The following is a 15713-nucleotide window of genomic DNA, read 5'->3' on the forward strand; positions in this document are numbered from 1 at the left end:
GCAATAGGGGTCCGCGAGCTCCCACGTCATTTGGTAGGAGGATTTCGTAGAGTCTTGGGGTAGGTCACAGGCTGCTTCCTCTCGCTGTGTTTGTTCTGCTAGGTGTGGTCGGGTCAAGTGACGGAGGAGAGCAACCATCGCGTGGTATATCTTGGCAGGAAGGAACAGGCAAGATTGTAGCATAGGCAGATAGTGGTACTTATCGGGGACTGGATGGTGGTCTCAATGGCATGCCGCCATGCTAGGGGACCATGTACCTAGGTCACGTACATCAGGCAGTGACAGGTGAACTGGGACCATGTGTACTAGAATATACAGGAGTGGTTCCCACCACGGTCGGTCAGATGGGAAGTTGTCATCTTGATTCTCACTGGATACCCTCACTCCATCACGCCTATTGTAAGCTGAGGATGCCTGTTGACGCTGTTAGACCTGCTATTAGTTAGTACACTCACTGTTGTGCCTTGGCCCGGTTTGTCTCGCATCAGGGCCAGTTTGGGGGTACCGGCGAGTTGTTTGCTCCACGGCTGAAGCGGGCGCTGCTAGAACAGGGCAAGATTGATGAGGCCAGGCAGCATGACAAAGGTCTTTTCGGCACTGGCAGAATGGTGCAGGCTGCGAAGTAGTGCCATTACAGAACATGGATTTGTCAACATTCAGCTAGGAAATGATTAGCAGCAGGAAGGTATTAAACCATGGTGAGCAATTGGTTTTGGGTTCGTGCTCAACAGGAGCAAGGGATTTGCTTTCTGTCCCATCAGGGTCAGGGACCGTCTATAGCACCAGGTACTGTAATGCTGACATCTTCACCCTGGGCTGGGGGGTCAATGCCTTCCAACTTTACAGCCAGACTCTGAGCAGGCAAAGGCATACTTGCGATGGTGCAATAGGCACTCAGCAGTCGAGTTAGATGGGTCATCATACCCCGGTATGACGCAGTGATGAAACCTAGGTTGTGGCTACACACGACCAGGCACTCTAGGGCAGCTGTGGCGGGGGTGTGCCAGTGCCAAGAGGGTGCGGGTTGCCTGAGTAGGGCTGCTGGCTTGGAGGGAGCACTACTCGGATCGCCACAAGGGCACGTTTGTTTCATAGAAGGTTGAATTGTTACTTTTATGGCATGGTGCCAGTTGCTTTAGTTATGCGCATGTTTCTTGGCAGCGTCAGAAACATTCAGAACTCAATGCTGGTGGTTAGCTTGTTGTCAGGCTGTTCAGAGGTATTTTAGCTCAGGCATGGCCAAGCATGGATTATAGGCCGGTGGTCTGCCCTGGGATTCGTGTTAACAGGCAGGTGAGGCAGCAGAACTTGGAGGGGCTTGGGTTTGGCCTCGGGGTACTAGGGCGGAGCCTGGTTGCTCACTTAGTAGCACGCCCTTGAGTTAGACGAAACAGGTACCTTTGATGCGAGCATCAGTACCGGGTAACTTCTCCCGACCTCCAGCACTGGCTGGCAGCTATGCAGGTGGCCTTCCAACAGGGCCATGGTCCATATGATTAAGGGAAGCACCAGGGTAACACTTTGGGCTACAATCTGCAGGAGAACAATTTGGCTTTCCCAGTATTCAAATAGAGAAGCATTTTACACGTTGTTCTCCTCTGTGGTCACTCTGTCCTGTCTCTCCCTGGTATAATAGCAGAATTTTGGGAGGGCAAGGCTTCACATTGGGTGGTGACTGATGGAATACGATGGGCGTACTCCAACGGAGTGAAAGAGGAAGGAAGGCAGGCTTGTCAACCCTTACCTCCTCCCGCATGGGCTCTGCCAGGCAGGAGTGGGCGGAGCCTGGTTGCTCACTTAGTAGCCCGTCCTTGAGTTCGACGAAACAGGTACCATGGATGCGAGTATCGGTACCGGGTAACGTATCCTGCCCTCCAGCACTGGCTGGCAGCTATGCAGGTTGTGGAAGTGGCCTTCCTCGGGGGCGATATGGTCCACATGATTGAGGGAAACCCCGGGGTAATGCTTTTGGGCTACCAATTAGCAGGAGAACAATTGGCGTACCCAGTATCCAAGATAGTGAAGAATTTTACACGTTGGTCCTCCTCTGTGGTCACTCAGTCCTGTCTCTCCCTGGTATACTAGCAAAAGTTTGGGAGGGCAAGGCTTCTCATTTGGTGGTGACTGATGGAATGCGATGGACATACTTCAACTGAGTGAAGGAGGAGGTAAGGCGGGCTTGTCAACTCTTACCCCTCCCGCATTGGCACTGTCAGGCAGGAGTGTCTTGTCAAGGGGATTGTTCTTCAGCCATTCAAAGGCTACATTGGACCAACGCCTAGTTTTAGGTTTACGGTCATTTCAGTCAAAATCCACGGGGGAGTTAGAAAGGATGAGGGCACCTGTCCTGAGGGGCAGGCCGCCCGCCGGTCCAGCTGGGCGTAGATTGTCTTGGCTGGACCTGGGAGAAGCCCGGTATCAGTTGCTGTAGGTAAAAAGGTCTACCTGGAGCCATGCGCAGTTGCGCAGAGCAAAGAGGTTTTGGGCTTCATCAGGCATGGTCTTATACACGCCAAGTCCACAGGGTGCCGGGAGGGAGATGGGGTGCACCTCTCTAGTTTAGGCACGGTTCTTTTCCTACTGGACCTAGGGGAAGCTTTGGCTGCAGCAGGTTGTAAGGAAATAGGTCTACCTTGGTGGGGGGCCCTGGTAGTGACGGTGGCCACTCCCAAGGCTGTGGAGGAGTTACAGGGCGATCCAGGGTCTGCACATACCAAGGGGTATAGCATGCAGCAGCACCGTGTGGTGCTAAGCCAGGATACCCAGGGATCTTTAGCGTGTCCACTGGAAGACCTACGGCGCCCCGCTAACCGACAGGCGGTTGTGGGTCTGAGCAACCGGGGGCTGCCATGTATGCTCTGCCCACCCATCACGGGGGGGCGTGTGAAGCATGTGGACTGGAGGTCCACGGATGGGAGGGGGGGACCCTCCCAACATTTGGTATACACCAATTGGCGTTGCCATGGTGACTCTAGGCTTATCAGACGGGCAGGCGGCTTGGGGCTGGCCTGCCCTGGGATCGCCCGTAAGATAACCCACCGTGTTTGCATATTTATTATGCTAATAAACCTGCAGCAATATTTCTCCACTTACATTCAGTGTCGTGTGTTTTATTTATGTACTTATGTGTGTTGTGATAACTGTTGCCGATATTGGCACTATTTTCTGTGACTGCATTTTTTTGTAAAACACGCTGGTCCTAAATTGAGAGGCTAAGTGTGCGTATACTATTTAAATGTTCTAAGTATCGATATTGAGCCCCACCTTTATTATTGTGCTTTTAGAAAATGATTAGGCACCCCTTCGGGATCGCGTGTCCCTTTCTCTACTTAAACCTTCTGAGCTCTGCCTATTGGACAGCTCGGACGAATGCACCACCACTGAAGGAGCAGGCGAACCTGTTCGGGGCCAGGCCTGGGCTTCAACAGACAGAAGCAGCGCTGAGCTTAGTTGCTGCCATCATTACCTGAAAGTATACTATTAAAATACTCAGCGAGTTCGGTTTGGGCCTCATGACAGAGCCTCGTCAAAACAGATCAATGTAATTTTTCAATATTAATACGTTTCCAGGCTTCTTTAAGACACTGCACAGCTTAGTAGCACAAGCTTCCCTTATCTGCAAAAGGCCACATATGTGCCAGTTGGGTCTAAGTTCAGTGAGACCTAGAGGTTGGATAGCCAACAAGTTATCAGGGAGAGCAAGAGCTGAGCCATAGGTGTGGCTTGACTCGCAAGAGTCCGTGCACGAGCTGAGAAATGACAAATTGTCCATGTAAACCATGCAACAAATATGTCAAAATATTATCAAATCTATTCAGAATTCAAGAAAGTCTATTCTTTTTTAACATGTCGAAGAGTACCTCAGATTATACCCTTTCATTGAGTGTCATGTATTAAAAGTGATAGGTTTTAAACATGAACTTTGAAAAATCCTGCTCTCTGCTAAGATGACAATGCCATAAGAGAAGTGACAGGCAAGTCATTTGTTCCCAATATGTGGCCTAGATTGTTAATTTAGACTGGACATCATCAGCTTCTAATAAATCATGCAACTTTTGTACAGCTAACTTCTTAAACTCCCGTAAATGAAGGGTGCGCTCACATGAGAATAAAGAACAAGCATTGGCAAAGCCAATAGGTCTAGCCTTTAGGATCTTATAAGTGTGTAGCTAGAGCTATTGGGTTTGCCAAGGTCTTTAAGCTATGTTGTGAAGCATTATGGCTGCTGTGCAGCATGTTGATAGTTCTAATAAAAAAGTGTTATAAGCACCTTACGTACAACCAAGAAGACATTATGTACATCTGAACGACCCAAGTAAACAAGCATTGGCATAGCCAATAGGTCTCGCTTTTGGGACTTCTAAGTATTTAGTTATCCAGCACAATATTCTTGGTGCAACAACAACTGTTGCATGGCTAAACACTTAAAAGGTCCCAAAGGCGAGACGTATTGGCTATGCCAATGCTTGTTTAACACTGTGAAGGAGCCGATCTTCTAGGTAATACATCCTATCCTATATTGTATGAAATACATTTTTCAAATGCATTTGCCTATTTTACACTGTCTGTAATTATTTTTCTTTAACTAATGACTTCTGTATTCACAGTGCTTTCTGTCACCAACCAGGATTAAAATAGGTGACCCTCTAGTTTGACTCACAGACACCAGAAGTCATTGCGTTAACCAAATGAGCTTTCCTACCAGATCAATGCTGTTCATACAAATCAGTTTAGCCTGCATTTTCTTTTCCTTTATGGTGTGTGCATTATATTATATTATGTTTTCTTCCACTCGACCCTGCTTGACACAACCCTCGTTCTGCTCAAAGAGCTGCCTCAGTATTAAGGAGAACTGAAGAGAGTTCTACAAATTTGGGCTAAAATAAATATAAAAATCTGCGGCCAGTTATTTTAGCGACGCTAGACAAAAATACAGACAGGCTGGGCCCTAAAAGACCCCTGTGAGCAGTGCTTAATTTGAGCCGGTGGTTTCCGGTGCTCCGCACCAGCACTTAATTGTCAACATCAATACATATGACAGTCTGATACGTGGTGACTAATTTAGAGATGAGCACAACAACAGATGTTTATTAATAATTATACATTAATAATTACTAATAACCTGCCACCCAAGAGACCCCTACAAGCTTCGTGGGCCTGGTATGGTCTGACTTGTTACACTTTTAGGAGTGTGATCGTTAATAGTTTTGTTTTGGCAGCGCAGGCAGGGGCAAAGTGGTGCAAGCTGCAGTGGCCTCCTGACAAGTGCCCTGGCACTTATTATAGCACTGCCTGTGGGTACGACCCTGCAGCCAGGGACGCAGTGCCAAGACAGATTAATGTCCTTCATGGATTCTGTGCACATTGGCATACGTTGAACTGGAAGCCCAGAACGAATAATGGCTTTAAAAAAAATAATGCTTTGGTAGGAATACTGGCATAAGCAGAATTGGATACATTAATGCACCCAGGAACATTATGCCAAAAAAAAAAAACAAGCATCGTCAAAGCCAAAAGGTCTCGCCTGCCTGAGCGGTATTAGCTTTGGCAATGATATTGCCAATGATATTTAGGCATGCTGCAGAGCAGTGTGACTTCTATGCAGCATGGCTAAAAATATATATTTTTAAGTATTATGACGCAATCAACGTTAATGCGATTTTTGTACCAAAACGAACGCCATGAAATAGCAGGCGTTAGAATGGCGCATAAAGAAGAAATATCTTTATTTCTCCTCGTTTTTGCTTTTTCTATTTGTGCTGCATTCTGCAGCACACATAGAAGTAACAAATCGCCATTATAGATTGTTTATGTGCACCTTACTGCACAGAAACAATCATTCCCTGCAACGCAGGCACTCTTGCACCATGGCACAAGGGGGGCTGTGTTAGCGCCAGGCGGCTATTTTTAGTGCCAGCGCAGGGGGAAATGGTGGAGCGTGGCGCTGCCAATTTATCGGCAGCTCTGTGCCCTGCCGTGCCCTTGTGAATATGCCCCTTAGTATTGAGCTGACTGTGCAAGGAGCACAGTCACGAGTCGAAGGTTTCACCGTGTGATCTGTGACAAATCACCAAGGCACCAAGCCCTTGCGATACAAAGTCTATTTTTGGAGCAAACAGAAGTTGTCTTGGGCGCTGTATCAAACTGTGTCTTTTTTCGTGATACCGCCCACACACATCCTGCCTTTGTTGTCAGATTCCATTAGTAACACGAGTGTCAAGTCCTGAATTGTTGGGAGTTGAAATATTACTTGTACATCATGTTTAATTACATACTGTTTGCAAGCATAATGCTGGTTTATCTAAAGCAGTGAAAAGAGGGAGGCAGACGGGTCACCTCCTGGTCACTTGGGAAGAGATGTGTCTGAAGCCTGGGTGGGGAAACTGTCCAGGGAGAATGCACTTCCGGGTCAATCCTGGCTGCGGTAACAGGAAACTCCCTTCTGCATTATGTGGCTGGGCCTGAGGCCTTTGTTGAGTTTGCACTGCCTGCTCCAGAGAACACCCAGGATGATCAACTCACAGTTTTATAACCCGCCCAGTTTGGAAGTTATGAATAGATTTTATGCCAGAAACCGGTCCTAGGAAGCTTGTTTTCGGTCCAGGGAGGACGTGGCTTGGCAGTTCGGGCTGGACTGTTCCCATGAGGCACAGGGTCAGACTGATTTGCATATGGCCATGTCTGAACTGGGGTGGCAGAGTGGGCTAAAGAACGGTGATGGATTAAACTCAGATCAGTTGACTGGGGGTGAGTGCTTGCAATGTTCAACACTCCGTCCATCATTTCCTTTGGTTTTTAGTAATGCAGAGGATTTATGTCACACAAACCAGTTACTGATCCTCAGCTGAGGCCAGAAAAAGAAAACATGCTGAGGCGGATGGAATTAGGGGGGAAATATGCAAGTATAGGATACCACAGCTATGGCTCCTGGAGGTATCAGTTAACAACAAACCCTAAAAAAAGTCAATGGGTTAATGAATAATCCATTCAGAGAACAAAGAGGCTGCTTCCGGGTAGTCATAGAGTCGCAGAATATATTTTAAAGCATTTAATGATCAAAAGTATATGCAGTGGTAAGAACCAGTTTGGGTCAGGTGCACGTGAGTGTGGTAAAAAACGGAAGGACTTCCGGGTGCTTAATTTGCAAAAGTAAGAGTGCCAGTACCCAATACTCTGCTCAGTAGTCCGCGACCGGCGCTTTTAAACGCCGGCGTGCCGAATACCAAGGCTGTGCAGTCTTGAAGCCACCTCACGCCTCCTTCATCCATCGTCCGTCTCCGTCCGTCCGTCTCTCCGTCCGTCCGTCTCTCTCTCTCTCTCTCTCTCTCTCTCTCTCTCTCTCTCTCTCTCTCTCTCTCTCTCTCTCTCTCTCTCTCTCTCTCTCTCTCTCTCTCTCTCTCTCTCTCTCTCTCTCTCTCTCTCTCTCTCTCTCTCTCTCTCTCTCTCTCTCCTCCCTCCCTCCCTCCCTCCCTCCCTCCCTCCCTCCCTCTCTCTCTCTCTCTCTCTCTCTCTCTCTCTCTCTCTCTCTCTCTCTCTTACAGGTTCCTGCTTTTTCCCTTCGTGATGGTTTTTCCGTCTTTTTCTATCTCTTTCTTGTGTGTTTTTCTTTCTTGCTCTGTAAATGTCTGATGAGGAAAAATAAGTGCCAGTCCCCAAAAATGTGTGCCAGTGGGCCCCACCAGCAGCTGCCGGCTCAAATTAAGCCCCGAGTTCGATCAAGGGCCATTATCCCCTCACCTCTGGAAGGACAGATGTACCAACCCTGTGACTAGGTGACCTTTGTGCCCAGAAAATATGGCCAAAGTCATCTAGGACCCCTAGGCAGCTACCACCATGTAATAACTTCCTTTGGCATTAGTAGCCTGTATCACCACCAGTGCGATCCCCAATGTTGTGGCCTGAGACCAGGGCCGGACTGGCTGCAGTGGGCATCGGGCGTTTGCCTAGGAGGCTGGAAGGGGGGGCAGTTTTGGAGCAGTGGGGGCCAGTTTTGGAAGTAGTAGCCTGCACCAGTGTGATCCCAGGTGTTGCGGCCTGAGACCAGGCCGGATTGGCTGCAGTGGGCATCGGGCGTTTGCCTAGGAGGCTGGAAGGGGGGGCAGTTTTGGAGCAGTGGGGGCCAGTTTTGGAAGTAGTAGCCTGCACCAGTGCGATCCCAGGTGCTGCGGCCTGAGACCCTAGTGCTCCTCACTTAGGAGTCAGATCATCAGAACTCTCCAACCATCACCAACATTGAGGCGTCGCCGACAGGAGAGTCACTGCATCTATGACCAGCCCCCTGGGAGGCCCATCCTTCACCTTAAATAAGTCACACCATTCATGGGCCTCCAGGGGTCACTGGCCGGACACGTGACTTCATCCACCTCTCCAACTCAGCAAAGAATTACCACCAACATGTGGTGTTCAGCTGAAGGGATCCAGTGCCAACTCCTTCAATTTATATGAAAGTCCAGTGGGGAGGGGCCCAGTTACCCTACTCCCCATTCCCCCTGAAAGAATCAATCTAATTTGCAGTGTGGCAACCCCTCTTCAGGCTTTCTGGGACAGAGTCAGGCTCTTCTTGGCCAACCTAACTTGTGTAGCTTAGCTCCACCAGCAGAACTCTGTTCTCGCCCTCCCCAGCTCTCCACCATCCAGAATAGCATCCATGCACAAAATCAAAGTTCTGTGGAAAGGGGCTCCGCAAGATCCTCCTCTTCCTTGACGTAGCAAACCTCGCCAGCGCATGTTTCAGGTCACAGCTCTGGCAGGTTTTGCTTCCCAGCTGCAGCTCCTCATGTATACCACTCTAGGACTGTGCAGCTCCTTTCAAAGTGCCTTCGTTGTCTCACCAGCCTGGAGCTGCTCTACATGATCCCCACCAAACACCACCTCACAGCTGACGAGCAAGGTGTCAAGGGTGCCGACACGCCACACTGCGTACCATTCAGCAGGGAATGATGCCCTGTTGTGTCCTTCATCCCACATAAAATAACCCTCGGGGGCCAGGTCTGACATCTGGCAGAGGATGTGGCTGGATAAAGGCTGGCAGCTCCACTGCTTGGGTGGCTTCAGGACACACTAGCTTTTATTTAATTTGTGGAAAATTAGAACTCATAGCCAAGAGCTCTCAAGTTACTCGAAAGCGACACAGCAGTGCCTTACAAACCCCTTTAACAGATAAAGTATAATTTTCATATTAAGTATGACTTTAATTTCCCTGTGTCTGTATCATTAATAAACTCTTACTTTTAGCACTTACACTGGAAAGAAGGTTCAATGTAGGACATTCCTCTTGTAGGCTTACACTTATACTTCTCACCATAGTGCTCTTCAAGATAAAACTATTATATTAGATAATAAAAAAAGGGGTTTAAGCTTTGTCGTCCCCCAGATAACGAGGAAATTATCTATATGGCTACTCAAGACAGGCCAGATCCTCTCATGCCTTAAGAAACCTACAGTTGACCCTGATGACATCATCACCTACCAGCGCATCACTCACCTATCCTTCCTCTGCAAGATCATCGAAAAAGCAACCTTCTCTCAACTCTAATATGATAGCAATGCCAACCAACCACCAACTGGGTTCAGATCAGACTGCAGCACAGAGGCAGCTATCTCAGACTTTGTACACAATGTCCTCCTGACCATGAAAGATGACCCTTTCCTCCTGATATTGCTGGACCTCTCAGCCACCTTCAATCCCAATAGCCAACCCACCATTCACACCCTTAACTACCGAGTGGTATTCGCTGGCAATATCCTTTACCAGTTCACCTACTACTTTTCCAACCAATATCAGTTCATTCAAATGGGAACACCCCCCAGGTCCCAGAAAATCCCTACCATCTTTAAGTCCCCAAGGGTTTCACCCTGTTCCCATCTTCTTCGCCCTCTACATGGAACCCTCTGTTATGTTATCTTACTGAAAATTTCTAAAGCGCACATTTATCAACCAGTCTCTTGGAGCTGGATTGCTAATACAGCCTGATCCCTGGTTATTGGTAGGCCTGTTTGAATAACCATGCTTTCAGAAGCTGTCTGAATCTGGTGTGGTTTACAGTGGACCATAGTATTCCAGCAATGACAGAAAACCTGCGCCCTCCTGTTCGTCGTTTTTTACATGGTGGGACCACCAAGTAATGTAGATGGCTAGCTCTCAGTTGTCTGGTAGGACAATACTTGTTGATCTGTGACTTCCCGAAAGCAGGACAGTTCAGATACAAGGCTTTAACCCGTTTACCGCCGCGGTGCGGGGCGTTCCATTGAGTGGGCGGGGCCGCGTCGGCCAACAGATGTGCACAGTACTACCGAGGTAGTGCTCGCGACGGCCGTTGCCCGACGGGCGCAACGAAAGGGTTAAATACCATGCAGCACACCTTGAACCTGGTCCTCTGATCGACTGGCTGCCAGTGAAGGTCCTTCATCACGTAGGAGATATGGCGATATTTGGGCAGATAACATATCAGTCGGGTGGCCTGGTTTTGAATTAGCTGGGATCTGCGCAGAAGGATTTTAGGGAGGCCCAAGTAGAGAGAGTTGGCATAGTCAATTCTGGACGTGATAAGGGCTATTATTACCTGGATCAGAGCCTCCCTGGTAAGAAATGTCCTTATCTTTTTTATGCGTCGCAGTTAGTAAAAGCTTCCCAAAGTAACTTCGCCTTTGTGCTGCTTAAACGAAAGCTCCTCATCAATAATGACCCTAAGGCTTTTTACCACCTTTTTAGGGACTGGCAGAGAACCCATCTCGCTGGGCCGGTGATGGAACCCAACGCTCCACCTTACTTTTTGTGATAACTATCTCTGTCTTGTTGGAGTTCAATATCAGCTGATTTCAGTTTATCCAATCCAGTGAATTCATAGTTTCCTGGAATTGTTGCCTAGCTGTGGGGCTATACTTGATCATGAATAGTAATTGCATATCATCTGCGTAGTTAAAGATGTTAATTTCTTTGTTTTTAATATAGCTAACCAAAGGGCAGATGTAAATGCTGAAGAGGTGAGGAGATAGAGAGGATCCCTGAGGCACTCCACAATGCAGCTGTACCTCAGATGACACAAAGGGGGTTAACCTGACTGATTGGGATCTCTCACTCAGGAAAGAGTTAATTCAGTCCAGAGGAGTTGGGCTAATGGCTAGGGCGGTCGACCTCGAATCTGGGGAACTGCGTTCGAGTCTCGGCAATGACACTGAACATCCTGTGATTCTGGGCAAATCACAATCTCCCCGTGCGTAAAAAAAAAAAAAATGAATGTGTCCTCATGTAATGCAACTGGTGTTATGTAAAGCGCACCGATACCCGATTCGGGTCAAGTTCGCGCTATATAAAACTCAGTAAAATATAAAGCTGTGTCTTGAAACCCTGCAGCCCTGATCCGATCAGCCAAAATAGCATGGTTGACTGTATCAAAGGCCGCAGACAGGTCCAGTAGCACCAGGGTCTGAGTATTGCCATTATCCACTTCCTTCCTCAAGTCATCAACAACTGACATGATCACAGCGTCTGTAGATTGCGCCGGCCTAAATCCCGCCTGACTAGAGTCCAGGAACTCTGATACCTCAATAAAGAAACAGAGATGGCGGGCTACCTGGCCTCCAGTACTTTTGCCAAGAACGGTAAAAGAGATACAGGGTGAAAGTTTTTCATATCCGAGGGATCGGCTGCTCCCACCTTTTTAGGTCTCGCCTGAGCCAGCGCATGCACTGCTCTGCGAGACATTTAGTAAGTGGGGTTTTCAAAGAGCTACCACACGATTTTGCTGGCCTCAAGCTTGCGGTTACACGCGCAGCCGCCATCTGCTCGTCATGGCTCATTAACTCTACACACACAACTGGCCCCCCCTCTCTTCCTCATTAAGCATGAGATCACTTTCACTTTCGCGGCCGCGTCACTTTCACGGCCGCGCGGCCAATGCTTGTTATACCAGGGACACGTACGTCACAATGGTGATCTTTCAACATGTCATCAGACATCACCACTGTGGGAGATACCACATTTTCCATTTTAACAATAAGATCAGCACAAAGGAAGTTCCAAATCCGATTTCTTGACGAGATCCATCTATTCCACACAAAATGATCCAACCGTGAACCTGAAAGAATACCCCGTGCGACCCATCATAACGCCCTCAACAGTGGTTTCCTTTTCACTCTGACGCAATGAAGAGAGTCCTCCGCTCTGCACGTATGTGGGTCCCTGTATCGAGACATCACATTGCACGGCCTGTGATTTTATAAGTGTTCCATTTCCAGGGTTCTGCTCTTTTGCTTTTGTGATGGTGTGGACGCTTTCAAATGAATGTTAAATGTTTTTTATTAAGATCATATAAAAAAGAAAACAGGTTGACATAATTTAAAATGAATTTTAGAAAGTACGTTCTTCTGAGTTTAGAATAATTTACATATTCAGTATAATGCTCTTCACAAACTGTCTGCACAAAGAGTATTTAATTTAAATATGAAACTATTCTGAGTGAATAACATCCCCATCTCCGTATCTGACCTACTCCTTCTCCGTGTCCAGTAATTCCCCTCATGCCTATCAAAATGCCTTTGGGTCGAGTTCGCGCTATACAAAACTGCTAAAAAAATCCTCTCTCTGCAGCCCATTCGAACAGTAGACCGTAACTCCCTATCGAAGCTGGTGTGCGTAATCGTAGCTGCCATTTTAGCTCAGGAAACAACACTTTACTCCTTGCACACCGGGGACATCTTATGCCAGGGGATGCCGGAAATAAGCCGGACATGTAAAGATAGGGGACAGGCAGTGTTTTCTTTTGCTGCGTTCGTCGGCTTCTTTCTTCCGGTGCTAGTCTCCCACGCTGCAATCATGTCTGCGTTCGAACAGCTTCGAGCCAATGTGGGCAAACTTCTAAAAGGCATCGACAGATAACGCATACACGTACTATTCGAGTTCCTGGGAAAAGGATGAAAGAGAAGCCAATAGAAGAGAAGTGCTACTATTTTATGAGGTCCTTCAAGCGATGTGATCAGCGCACTCCCCTTCTTAAGACTGCTATTACCGGCTGTTGATCCCACTCCCTCATTAGCTCTTAGATCATGATAGAATGAGACCCTCGTTTATGTATTCAATCTCTATTCTTTTTATTCTGTTCTGCCTGTAGTATAATCAGATAAAGTTATTGTCCCTTTGAAACCCTGCCTAGTGACTCTGCAGTTGTTTCTAATTACGTTTATTTTCTCGTTTTTGCCATTTTGTAGAGCATTATTTATTTATTCTGGACATTATCTCGCGAGACATATGCCAGAAGTAATCCATTACCTTAACAGTCATTTAACATCTTCTAATTTTACACTTACATGTAAAATGCATATACATATATATATAACCTCGTACCTCTCCAAATTAAAGTAGTGCACCATTGGGAGCGATTATACTCTTCGTAGGTTGCTTTATTTTATAGGCGATATTTATATAGCTGCTATTCAAGGCTACTTATGTGGTATATAAATACCGCCAATAGAACCCCTGAAAGGTATCATAGACGCAGCAGGGTGGCGCAACAAGAGTTGAAGGAATCCAAACACATCACCCACAAGTTAAACGAACTACACTGCTCCCCTTACAGCCGGGTCATCTTGAGATCAACTGCATCACTTCTAAATCCCTTAATAACAAGATCACAGTTAACCTGGCAAACAAATTCACGTTCTACAAATACCAACATGCACACACATGCATACATCTACATTCTTCTTACCTTCCTAAACAGCATCAATTTCTCCTCCTCCTTCCCTCATGTCTTTATTTTACTGCCAATTTGTTTTGCACAATTTCCTATAGGAAAGTTAAACAGCAAGTATTTTTCATGGGGGTACTTACACACATATTGAGCAGGGCGCTGGTTAAGGCATTGGGGCGGGGGGACCCCCGATCGCTACTTCTCAGGTATTTAATTTCATTCGCGACCATGAAGTGTCTTCTTGGTGGTAGGAGGAGGAAACTCTGCCTGTTCAACCACTTTGGGGCAACTGTACTATGGTCCCTCAGTCACCTCACTATCAGGCCGTCATTCAGCTGCTATCGGGGTCACCAACCACCTAGGTATGTTTGTCATCTGATTGTGTATTATTACTTCTCCCCTCCACTCTGACCACGCTCCAGATTCTTTCAAGTCTCACGGACTTCTGTCCATAGTTCTGCAGTGGGACGGCATCTGAGCCCCCTCTTTTCCTCTATAACCAGGACTCAGCCCCAGCCTAATAGGTCACATCTTGCCTCCACATAGAGTTGCGGGCCCAACCTCTGATTTCCAAGCCAACGCTATCCGTCTTCTAGCTAGGACTTGGGCAAGGACCAGGAACTTATTCCCCACCTTTCGATTAAGTGGCAGAGGGAAGAGCCCCAGCAAGCACACCTCCACTGTGTCCTCCAATGTACGCCGTACCTGCCGACCTCAACACTTTCTCCCAAAGCCCACGCAAGACGGCACGTCCCCAAGTCATAATTATGAAATCTGCATCACTATGATCGCATCTCTGGCATTTGCGAGCCTCGCCACCGTAGACAATCCTGAGTTTGTGGGGAGTCATATACGTCATGTGGGTGTAGTTGAACTGTGTGTACTTCAGTCTGGTGTTACGTGAAACCTTTTTTGGATATGCAAGCATTTACATGTGATGAAATATCTTCTGATGGTCCGTTGCCTATTGCTGCAGAGAGACCATAAAAGGGTTTGGTAGAGGAGTGCAGGACTCATGTCCCTCCTCTTGCAGCGGCAGAATATCCTGCAGAAATGCTAATCGTGAAGTGTTTGGTGTGGGCGGCATGGTTAATATCTTTCATGGTGGAATCACCTCACTATTCCCAATCAGGACGAGAAGACCCAAGGGAGTAATGCTTTTTCCCACTGACCAAATGTCTCGACCAAAAACAGGCATTCAATACAATGCATTTTACCAGTCTCATAAAAAACATACCATCTAACAAACAATTTTGTGACCTCTGTCCCTCTGACTTCACCCCGGTCAATAACTGCCCAGGAATGGCCTCCCCTTTGATTAATGTTTGAATAATGCTTCTTGGCACAAGAAGCCTTCATTGTTTAAGAACCTGGAATCTGCATAGACAAGTGATGTTAAAATCACACAAGACAAGGACACAGAAAAACAACATATAATCTTTGTTAAAATATTTTTACGAAGTAAATTATGTTTGGTAAAGAACCAAACAGTAAACAAATGGTGGAGAAGGTTTGTCCAAAAGTAACTTATGGTAAATAAAATAAATATGGTACCCTGTATTTTACAGTTCCTTTGGGACCTTATAAGTGTTTAGTTATGCAGCACAATATCCTTGGTGCACCAACACCAACTGTTGCATGGCTAAAAACGTATAAGGTCCCAAAGGCGAGACCTATTGGCTATGCCAATGCTTGTTCAGTACTGGTGGTCCACATCTGATCCAGGGTGTGTCCTTTGATGTGAGTAGGACCATTCACCAGTTGTTCCAGATTTAGATCACCCAGGGCCGCCGTAAGATCTATAGCTTGATGCCTCCCCCCCCCATGTCATTGGCCCAGTAGTTAAAGTCTCCTATAAGGATGACGTTGGCATTGTCGACAATAAGAGGCGCTATCGCTTCTACCAGGGCCTGCAAAAATTCCTGCATGTAGTTGGGAGGTCTATATAATAGTACAAATGTGAGCTACAGAGTTGAAGACTCCAGTTGGATGACTAAATTCTCAGCCAAAGGTAAGACCAGGGGG

Source organism: Triturus cristatus, chromosome 11 (assembly GCF_964204655.1).
Source record: "Triturus cristatus chromosome 11, aTriCri1.1, whole genome shotgun sequence".
NCBI classification, from domain to species: domain Eukaryota; kingdom Metazoa; phylum Chordata; class Amphibia; order Caudata; family Salamandridae; genus Triturus; species Triturus cristatus.